The sequence below is a fragment of the Lathyrus oleraceus genome, chromosome 1 (genome assembly GCF_024323335.1).
Source record: "Lathyrus oleraceus cultivar Zhongwan6 chromosome 1, CAAS_Psat_ZW6_1.0, whole genome shotgun sequence".
Lineage (NCBI taxonomy): Eukaryota > Viridiplantae > Streptophyta > Magnoliopsida > Fabales > Fabaceae > Lathyrus > Lathyrus oleraceus.
This window is the reverse complement of record NC_066579.1, coordinates 143,511,741-143,523,662: the sequence shown is the minus strand read 5'-3', so window position 1 is coordinate 143,523,662 and position 11,922 is coordinate 143,511,741. Positions and strand designations below refer to the sequence as shown.

The 11,922-nt window shown below is 33.1% G+C and overlaps 1 long non-coding RNA gene across 1 annotated transcript; it reads right to left on the bottom strand.

Annotated features, from left to right (window-relative positions):
• Positions 1-2,506: 2,506 nt before the first annotated feature.
• On the bottom strand, positions 2,507-4,818 carry LOC127115536 (uncharacterized). The gene is made up of 4 exons (XR_007800763.1): positions 4,181-4,818; positions 3,851-4,066; positions 3,176-3,498; positions 2,507-2,733 (listed from the first exon to the last, which is right to left on the bottom strand). It is a non-coding gene; the product is annotated as an uncharacterized LOC127115536 (long non-coding RNA).
• Positions 4,819-11,922: the final 7,104 nt, after the last annotated feature.

Sequence of the window (11,922 nt, the reverse complement as noted above, 5' to 3'; positions counted from 1 at the left end):
AATTTGAGTTTTGATCCATTCCCCTCCCTCTTCATCTAATTCCCCTTCTTTATGCATCCATTTCATTTGGCCTCTGATATCTCTAAATTCTAAGGCTAGTTGATTGCAAAATCAACATAAGTATGGATTGGATTAGGCCACCTCTTTTGCATATTCTTTTTGTATGTGGTATGTTTCATGAGCATAGTCCACTATATTATGTCTCTAACATGCATTAACACCAAAATTCTATTGCCCGGTCTTAAATAGTTATGACTTCTACATAAGTCCAATTACGATTGCTTAACATAGCACTAAATTTTTGACACAAAAGGCATATCATTCTAGTTAGTGAGATTGTAAGTCTCCCCTCTTTCATGGTATTGTGTGAAAACTTGGCTCTTTTTCCTTCCTTTGGAAGATGTCTTGGTTCAAGGATCCATGCTTGTGATAAGTGGGTTGAGTGTTCTCCAAAGAATGACTTAAAATGAAAAAGCAAAAGAAAAAGCAATACTAACTTCTAACTCATTAACAACTAACATTTAATTTTAAGTCATTTACATTAATGCAATTTAATTTCAAGTCTTTATTCATTTGCCATTATTCATATCATTTTAATTGTTTATGTTAATGTCATTTTCACTTTGTACACTTGGACCATATTGTGTGATATATCTTGTTTGTGTATATTTTGTTTATTTGTGTGGTCTTTGACCATTAATGTACATAATAAGAAACAAAAACCCTAAAAAAACCTTTTGTGTAGATTGTTGGTTTGATCTTGGACAATTGGACTTAGAATCTAGGCAACATCCCTTCGCAAAGGACTTGACCAATGCCAACTTTTTCTGAAACCAGGTGCTTACAATTTGAAACTTCATTTGACATATATTTGAAGACCCATTTGAGTTCATCTGCAACATGATCATGACATAGTTGTTATTTTGAACCTATGACTTGTGGAATTAATCTAATACATGGGCAAATTTGAAGAAGATCATGGAGTGGCTAAGCTTGGATGTGGCTATCTTTATTTGATGCCTTGCTCTTCAAGTTGATATATTATGCATTGTTTGTTGCTTGATTCTAATGTCCAACGGAATTTGGGTTTATATATGACATTCTTGTCTAGTGGATTGCTACCCATTGGTCAGATCTTTTCAACTCTCAACTTTTAATTTTGTGCTTAGGATTAGTCTCTTCATCTCCTCCCCACTTCTTTAATTTCAAAACTTCTCCCTCCTTTTTAAAGATCTTCTTTGTTTGTATTAGTTTTTTTTTAAAACTTAGACCATATTGCAAACTAGAAACTTTGACCTTATGCCATTGCATTTCCAAACTTCTTTTCTCAATCAAACTTGTAAATAGACTTAATTATACTTGACTTAAAATTTCAAAAAGTCAAAAAGAACTAACTCATTCAAGCCATTTTAGGCCTTTGTGCCTTTCAAACTTAATTTTTGTTAAAAGCAATGCATCCATTTTGAAATTTATACCACGAACTACGAGGTTTTGATCCCTTATTTTATGTTGGTACGTAGGCACAAATCCGAAAGTCTTGTCAAACACAAAAATATAATTAATAAATTCTTTTCTCATCCCCCCATTTTATTTGTTTGCAAACATCAATTTGTACAAAATACATATGCACACAAAAAAGGGCTCCCTAGGAGTACCTAAGACACTTTGGGTGCTAACACCTTCCCTCCGTGTAACCAACCCTCTTACCTGTAATCTCTGGCATTTTATTAGTTTTGATTTGAAAACTTCTTATTTTGAGTTTTGTTCGTACTTTTCTCTTTTCCCATGGAAATAATAAAAGCGCGGTGGCGACTATGGTTTTATTGATGTCTTGCTTATCCATAGCTTGATGATCATGAATTTACCGCTACACATTTGATCAAAGTCAACCATCCACTTATGAATCCACATTATCTCGACCTTGATAACATTGATCATTATCCATGTCCTTTCGACTCATATCATTGTTATATCTATCATGTTTTATGACTATTTCCACTTTGATTTTAATTTCAAAATTGGTTCTAATCTTAAATAAATTTTAATTGATTTTAATTTGGTTTTAATTGATTTTCTTCAAATTGATTTTAATTGTAGGATTTCAAATTTTAAATTGATTTTTAAATTGGTTTTAATTTCAAAAAGATTCAAATTTTAAATGAATGGATTTTTAATTTTTTAAATGAATTTCAGATTAATAAATTATAGATTTTTCAAAGTAATCTGAATTATGAATTAATTTGATTTTAATTGATTAGTTTTAAATTTATATTAAATATCCATTAACACAACTAGAAATCCATTATCCATTTAAATCCAATTACCCATTTTTTCCCATTACCATTAACCATATTCACTAATCAAATACATTAAGCATTACAAGATCCAAATTACAATTCTAAATGGTAAATCCAAATACAACTGAAAAGAATCCACATCAATTTAATAATTGAATTTTGAATAAAGTACTACTCTTTTCTTCCATTAAATATAACTCATTATTAATTTGTTCAAAATTGAAAGGAGACTTCTGCATATCTTTTTCTATGCATTTCACTTCCTAATATTTTATTAATCAGTTATTTTAGATTGCTAATAAGTTACAAAACTATTGTTCTTGTCAGACGCGGAAGCACTAGCACCACCGTAATTCCTTAACGGTAACCATCAAACCCAAGCCAAATGAAAAGTTCAGCATACCATCATCTTGTAAATCTGTATAACCAGGTCATCCTGCAGTATAACATAATAAAAGATATACCAATTAGCAGGAACTACCTAACATCCATCACTAACATTCACTTCAAAAAACTAACAGAATCTAACTCAACCATGCCGACAGAATTACATTACCCAAACCAAATCAGTCCATTATTGGACATTCACCAATTCAAGCATTCATTTCCTTAACTCATTTCACTAATGGTAGCTTCGACTTAGCGTGAGTCTAACCATCGGCCACATGCCATAACACGACATAACTAAAATTCACAACAGTTTTAGCGGAACAAACAGGAATTTCGGCACTCATAACCACCTTTTTCATTTAGCAAAATTATCACTTGGAGTCTTTCCGTAACCGTTTCTAAACAAACAATCAGCATTGACGTGTCAAGGCCTTGGTTTAAAATCAAAATTCAAGATAAATTCAATGTGAAATCAAGCTCATTCTTACCATTAACACTATCTTTGAAGGGAATACTTGGCCTATGCAAGTAACATCCTACACTATCAATGGGGAGGCTTGACACCAAGCAAATCTGTCTTGTAAAGACACTGCTGCAGGAAACACATCTTGCCATGACCAAAAAGAATTTCAACTGTCAAATACATGTCAACTCAAAAAACAGGGAATGAAGATACTAATTGATGGGCATAGTAAAGGTTCAGCGAAGGCCCCTTAGTGCAGAGGCAGAAATCGATACCGTCGGGTTCACTTTGATCAAATTCGAGCAAATGAGGATTACAAGCTCTACCTAAAAGTCCAAAGCGCCCCACCTGCAGAACAAACTCACTTGTATCAGCTTCCTTTAGGAGAGAACATTGGTTTGACAGTAGCTTCGTTAAATGACCAACCGACGATTAACCTAACACTCCATTTAACTAACTCATTCATTCACCATCTAACACAATCAAACAGGATTCATTTCATTCACCATCTAACACAATTAAACAGGATTCATTTCATTCAAATTTCAGTGTCATTTGAATTTCCATTTCATTTTTAACTAAACCAAATAACAAACCTCTAACCAACTTAACCAATCCCTAACAACCTAACCAATTCCTAACTGAAAATCCATAACAGATTGAGAAGGAGAAGGAAGTTTGGAAATCTATAAATTCATACATTCATCACATTCTGGGGGGTATTTTCGTTCTGCATATTTCTTTCTTCCGCGTTCTGCATATTTCCTTCTCCTTCGTTCTGCATATTTCGTTCTTCAGCGTCCTGCATATTACATATTTCTGCGTCCTGCATTTGTTCTTATTCTTCATTCCACATTTGTTCTTCATCTTCATTTGGCATCCACCTTCTGCGATGTAGAGTTTGATCCACCGCAATCTTGCAACAACCAAAACGCAACACACAACGCATCAACAAACACTAAGAAAGAAGAACCGAAAAAGACGAAGTGAAATAGAAGAAAACAGAACATAGAAAGGATAAGATTCACACCTATTTACAATTGAAGCTTCATTCAGGTGAGTTCCTCGATCCGTTTTTGACGCCGTTTTTTATTTTTAGTGTGTACGGTTGTGATCTTGATCGGAGTCAGTGACGGTGAGTTCGGAATGTGAGTTGATGATTGGAGCGCCATTCTTCATGTGGTTCGCCGCGTTTGGATATGGAGCACGAAACGAAGATGGAAGTGCGATGCCACAAAGGATTGACGAAAGCAGAGGTGCTGCGTGGACGGCGTGAAGATGGAGGCAAGGCTCGAGAGAGGAGGAGGCGTCGTCACGAGGTGCGTTCCGGTCTCGGCAAATGCACGAATCAGGAGTCTTCATCGCGAACGTCTCCACCTTGTCTTCATCGCGATGTGACGTCGATACCTTCATGAACGTAAGGTCTCTGTCTTCATCTCAAACGCAACGCGTACGAAGTTGCATCTTCATCGACCACGAGCGGAGGAAGATGTCTGAGATCGAGGTCAAGGGATGAATCAAGTCATTGTCAAGATCAATCATCCTTTTTTGTGGATTATGGCTTTCACCTTATCAACACGCAAGTTCCATTGATATTGAGAAGACTTGATTTGATCAATCAAGAATCAAGGTTTTCTTGTGAGTCACGAGCATGGAGTCTGGGTAAGAACCATCCCAAACGAGTGAACTAAAGATAAAAACTTGTAGATCATGTTCTAAATAGTTTCCAGAGTCTTAATTCCATCTATCCGATATTATAGGTTAGGATGACTGACTCATCAACCCATAATATTCTCAAGAGAAACTCGTCTGAGTATAGTATTGCGTAACAACTGTTATCAAATCTACACTTGAACAGTCTCCGTACTACGTCCTAAATAGGCCAAGAGGGGTTAAATGTTCTACGGTCCTTAGCTTCTCGGACCCCAAATCAAAGAAAGTAATGCCTAACCACAAATAACTTGTGTGACATTCATAACTCCAAAAGGGTCTCCACTGAGTAGATGGGTCTCAAGTCAACTTGTTAATATATATATATAGTTTTAGTCGTATTAAAAGGTTAAGTCATGTTTTGAAACAATAATATTGTGTCTGTAATGATCCCAAAGAAAATTTTGAAGGATAAAATATGTTAAAATATAAAATTTATATTTTAAAATATAGTGGATTTCACTGAAAAACTGGTGTGAAGAGCTAAGATATCCCATCGATTACAATAATCATCAAGGTGAAAAGATGGGATATCCCCTCGGTTACACTGTTGATCGAGGTAAAAAATTAAAATATCCCCTCGATTACACTAGTGATCAAGGTGAAAAATTGGAATATCCTATCGGATAAACTATTGATTAAAGTGATAAGTTATGATACATCATTAACTACATTATTGACCAAGGTGAATATAAGTTTTTCACCTCGATCAGATGCCCGATGTGATATATGAAAGACATACCATAATAGATTACCTTACGTCGAAAGACCACCGATATAAAATGTCTTTTATTTGACAATGTTCTAAATACAAGGTATTAATCTTTTATATGTGAATGATTATCACTAACCTTTTACCGCAGTTTTGCATAAAACCGAGGGAATATATGTATAAGGGAGTTCTATTTTATTTCTAACATAACCTATTAACTTAGTTTTTTTTAAAACAAAGAGAATATAATATCAGAGAGGTCACTTCAAATCTCAGTTACTTCATTTTTAAGTTTTTTCATTGGTTCAATTACTATTTCTCACTTGACGTCTTTCCATATTCCATTTTGACTACACTCAACTTCAACAGTTAATCATGCTCTTTTTATCCTTTTAACTATCCCTAAGTGGGTGAAAAGTTTAAAAAGAACTCTTCCATATGGTATGAGGAAAGTCATTTCCTCGCGAGAGGTCCCAACCAGTTCCATTAAGAAGTTAAAAATAGTAATAGGAAGATTAATTTTGACATTGTAGATAAGGAAGTACAAAAGATGCTTGTCATCTGAAGGAACTGTTTCTAGTTGTTTCTCTCTTGGACGGAGATTTGACACTAAAAGTTGATGTCAAACTTTTCCAATTGGGATGAGAGTAGCATGACTGGTGAATTTATTGTAGCTGACATAAATTAGGAAAAGGTGGATTGAGAAGACATTGTTGAATCTATAATGTTCAACACAATTACCTTTGTTTTTATACTTTATTGTCTGAGAAATAAGTGATGGTGTAATGGTGATAAGAAAGCTATATACATTGGACTGTACTGTCTGACCAGATTTTTTAATGGGGGAATTTAACCAGAACTATGTTACGAGATTAGTGTAGATGGGTCTATGAAGCATGTCAAAGTAACATTTTAACTTTTGTCTGGAAATAGTTTTCATTAGATCAAAATCTTTGTCTTTCAACTCATCGAAATCAACAAATTTTTCATTGGTAACGAAAAAAAGATTTTCATCTTCGTTAAAGATTTTTGTAGACATTTTTTAAATAAAAAGAAAATACAATTAAACTAGAATTGAAGACACAAAGAGATGAAAATGAAATGAGACCTGAATAGTGTATAAATAAATTGGAAAAGAGGAAGTGAAACAATCAGAGAAGCCCAGACGCCTCCTTGAAAATCCAAAAGATACGTTACGTTTTGAATAGAGATGATCATTACTATTCTAGTGATATGATTCCAAGGCGCGGTGATTTATTTTAAAAAAAAATAAAAACCACATATTACCTCGGTTTTTTCATATAACCGAGGGGAAAACCCACATATTACCAATGTTCTTCAACATTGAACAAAATATGTTTTATGCCCGTACAATATATCTTACATAATGATATTGATGTTGTTGTTATATTTGTGTAATAACCTTCCTATGTTGTCAATCAAAGAAAATATTTTTTCTCTTTCATGTGAAGGCATTTGCCATGAAATATTTGCTCAAGGAAATGAAATATCTTTGTGATAGATTACATGAAATTTGAAAAAATAGGTTGCTCTCAAAGAATCCATTGTTAAACTCTTTATTTATTTAAACAATTTATTTTAATATTTTGTATATCAAAAAAACTTTCCCCCCTCAGTTTTTAACAAAAAACCGAGAGGTATGTGGCGCTTGGGTTGAAACATATTTTATTTATTTTTATTTAAGAAGAAACATATTTTACCTCGGTTTTGAATAACAGCCGAGGTAAAATATAAACGTGTTTATTCAGTTTCTACACAATCCTTAAACAAATATTTGTCGTCCATTTAATAAGTATCAACACTTAGGGCACTGCCTTTAGTGATCCTTGTGAAACCTAAAACCTTCATTATAAAAATATTCTGAATATTAAAGTTTGATAGTAGTGAATCCACAAGAAACTCAAACGTTGTCGTGAAACCCTGTATGTTTAATCATACCGTCATGAAATTTTACAAAGTAAAATTGTTAATGTGATAGATTGCAAGAGAAAAAATAATTTAGGTTTATTTAATATGTGGTTGATTAGAGTATATTTATTTTATCAAAGATTTATATGATAGATTGTAAGGGCAGAAAAAAAAATTGGTTCAAAGGTTTTTGTTCTAACATAATCTCTTAACTGAATATTTATTTTATTTATGTAACCTTTTTTTGGTTTTATATCAAACATTTGATCATCCTCAAGATCAATGAAACTAGGATCTTCAACATTTAATATTTTTCAAAATATCCCGCATTTGTTCTTCACCGACAATAATGACGATGAAGAACAACATTTTTACTGTAATATTATGTGAAAACAATGTAGTTTATAAACAAATTAATTTATTAATATTATGAGAATTTAAAATTATATATATATATATATATATTTTCTCTCGATTTTGTTATTAAATTGAGAGGTATATAGTACTAGTTTGAAAAATATAAAAAAAATATTGTTGGGGTTCTAACCCATGACAATTTAAACTAATTCCTCGATTATTTTTAAATTGAAGGATAAAGTTCTCACTTTTAATATCACTCTTCCTTACATCGATATTATAACCGATGTAAAATCTATTTCGCATCCAATAAGAGGAATAAGTTTACATTTTGTACAGATTGCTAATTAAATAGAGAGTGCAATACTTTTTGGCGATTTTTTTTTTTCAATTTTGTTGGTGAGTTTTTTTAGAATACTCTCTCCTATTAACCTTCTAAATAGTGAATTTTCATGACTTTATAGAATTTGTTATACTCTTTTAGATTACTATTATAAACCAAAACCTTAAATCTTCATCAATATTATAAGGAAAGGACATTAACTTTTAGACTAATTAATATTTGTATTATTAATATATTTTGATTTAATTTAAAATTATTTAATGTTATTAGTTGATTAATCAAATATAACTAAAAGATATTCTATAAATTTTACTTTGATTGTACTTAAAAAGATTAATTACTTTTAATTAATTTTCTTAATCACTGTATGAATAATTACTTTTGCGTATAATTGTGACCGAAAGAAATAAATAGAATTATATGCTCATTTTCATTAATTTAGAGATAAATATTTTTTCTAGAATTTGACTGAAAGTATTTTAAATTAAATTCTTCTTATTAAGTTTTTTGTGAAAACGAACAAGCAATCTAACTAATCTCTTTATGAAACTTTCTCATTAGTAGTGACAATAAGAAAGGATGATGTGACAATAAGTAAAGAAAAAAGAAAAAAATTCTTCCAAAGTCCATAAGTGCAAAAACAAAAGAGAATAAATTCCGATTTAAATTTCTCATCTTTAAAGTAAAATAGAGAAATACACAGGGAACACATAAAAAGTGGAAAAAAAAATATGTATATAATTAATTAGACCTTGCGAAAAGATAACTCTTGATAGATCATAATTCTAAATAGATTATCAAATTTTGAGATAACTCATATACATTATGTAAAAATTGAACCTTTGAAGTTTTTTTTTAAATATTCAATTTTTTAATTTTTTTTTCAAAAATACACATATTTTTAAAAAAATTATAAAAATGAGCATCTTTTGCCCTAAATTGGTCATGAGTGCCACCCTAGATGGCGCATACCCTTAAATTTAGGGCAAGTCGCCACTCCGACTAGGAGTGGCGCCTACACCTAATTCTTTTTTTTTTCTTTTTTTTTTAAAATTTTTTTTAATATATTTTTTTTTTAATTTTTTAAAATTTTTTTTAACTTATTTTAAATTTATTAATTTATATTTATTATAATTTATATTAATTTATATTAATACATATATATAAATAATATTATTTACAAGATATATATATATATATATATATATATATATATATATATATATATATATATATATATTAATTTATATATATATAAATTTAAGTTATGACTAAATAATATTATTTATAATTTTTTGGGAGAATTATGGTTAATCATGTCAGGGTTAATTAATCAATTATAATTAGGGTTTATTGATCGGTTATAATTAGAGGTTGATAGTTATGACCTAATTCAAACCCTAATTCTCCCTAAGACTAATTAAACAAGTGCGACACTAATTAGGGTAAAGTACATTGATGTACAACCTAGATTTTTTCCTATAAATAAAGTGTTATTTCCTTGCATTTTCTTCACCACTATTTCCTATCACTTTCTCTATCAAGTTGAGTTCATGGCATCCCCCAGACCGTCATCATGGCAGCGAACATCATCAAGGCGGCCGGATCCTGAACCAGTAATCTTAAAAAGGGATGAGCATGTTATTTTCTCGCCTGTGAAACCCTTAATGGAGATGAAATTTTGGAACATCCGTTCGTTGGACCAACTAAAAAGGTCCTTGATGTCTTGGTTAGAGGGAGATTACGAACCTGGTGAAGTCATCAGAAGGATTCAGAGGCTTAGAAGAAGTATTTCATTTGAAACTGGAGAAACGGTATGTTCGTGGGTTGAAGTTGAAAGCGAAATTGATTGCATCCAAATGATGCATGGATCAGATGACATAGTGTTAACTGTTGTAATTTCCTAGATTTTAATGGTTGTTTGTGTTGTTGTTCTTGTATTTGTTATTGTTCTATTACTTGTTCTTGTTTTAGTATTTGTTTTTGTTCCAGTATTTGTTTTTGTTTTAGTAATTGTTGTTGTAATGTTAGATGTCTGTGTTTGTTGTTCCAGTGTCATCTTCTATTTGGAATAAAAAGTAAACTTTATTGATAAATAACATTGGTACACAGAGTTATGAATATGAAAACTATGTTGTGGAACTAGATCCACGATATGGACATTTGTTCTTATTATGCCCCAGTTGTCGACATATGCTACACTTCCTCTTCATTTTCTCTGCGACGTCCATTTCAGTTCTAATGCGCCTGCTGTTTGGGCGACCACTTTTATTCCGCCGCATCGATTCGTTGTGCCAAACAATTTTCCCATCATACTCTGGCCAATATGCCTCCAATGCTACCACCGAAAAGGGATTGTCGTATACATTTAGCAATGTCGCAACTTTGTAGATGGGAGACACTAGCGACAATGCATCAAAGTGGCTGTGTGAACACGCTGCAATGACATGGGAACAAGGCATACGATAGGCCTGAAATTGACCACAGTCACACCAACAGTCTGGTATTAGGACCCTATACTCTTGTCTGGACAGCCCTTGGTTGTGGTCAATTGTTTCTTTGACACTAAAAGTGTGGCCATGACGGTCGAATTCCGTAACCCGATGGCTGTTGGCTTTGGCAGGTTCCTTCCTCATAAACTTCATACAGGCATCACTATATACTTGACTCGTCTGTAACACTTCATGCCAGCGCTTCCCTCTTGTTACGAACAACGTTGCCATCCGAAAATAGGCCGCACTCACCAAAGCGGTTACTGGGAGGTTACGTATGCCCTTAAAGACGCCGTTCATTGATTCCACAAGATTTGTTGTCATGTGGCCCCACCTCACCCCATCGTCGTATGACCTAGTCCACTTTGCTTTGTCAATATTATCGATCCACCTCCCTGCATCAGAATTTTCCAACACTATTTCCCGGCGGTAGTATTGGATCCAGGTTGGTTTAATGCATACCCCGCGTTTATCAAATTTTGCTTCAAGAAATTATCTTTGAACTCCCGCACAAAATTTTGAGCAATATGCCTGATGCAGTAGACATGCGTAGACGGGGGGTCATGCCAACCATTTGCTGGATTATTGTATGCACTGTCTATAAAAGCGTGCCTGTCAGAAATCACACAGATGCCAGCTTGTGGAGTCACATGCGTTCGGAGATTCTTAATGAAGAAACTCCAAGCAGCAGTCGTTTCTCCTTCTACCAATGCAAAGGCTATTGGGAAAATATTAGAATTTCCATCTTGTGCGACCGCCATCAGTAACGATCCTTTGTATTTCCCATACAGTCAAGTACCATCGACTTGAATAAGCGGCTTGCAGAATGTGAAGCCGATGATGCAGGAACGGAATGCCCAGAAAAGTCTATGGAATATTCCATTACCTTCTAGACGAGTTCCGTCAGGGGATTGTGTCGGCAAGGTCTCCATTATAGAAACCGTCCCAGGTGAATACAAATGTAGTGCAACCAGGTAGCGCGGAAGTTGTTTGTATGATTCCTCCCAATTACCGTATACCAGTTCAATTGCCTTGGTTTTCGCTAATCAAGCCTTTCTGTACGACGGTGTATATTTGAAAATAGCAACACAATGAGAGATAATGGTTTTGACCTTGAGTGACGGGTCAGCTTCAACAAGAGGTATTATGGAATGACATATCATATCATGGCTAAGTTTGCGATGATCCTGTGCCATGTTTGTGTTGAGGCAAGTGTGAGCTTGAGAAAT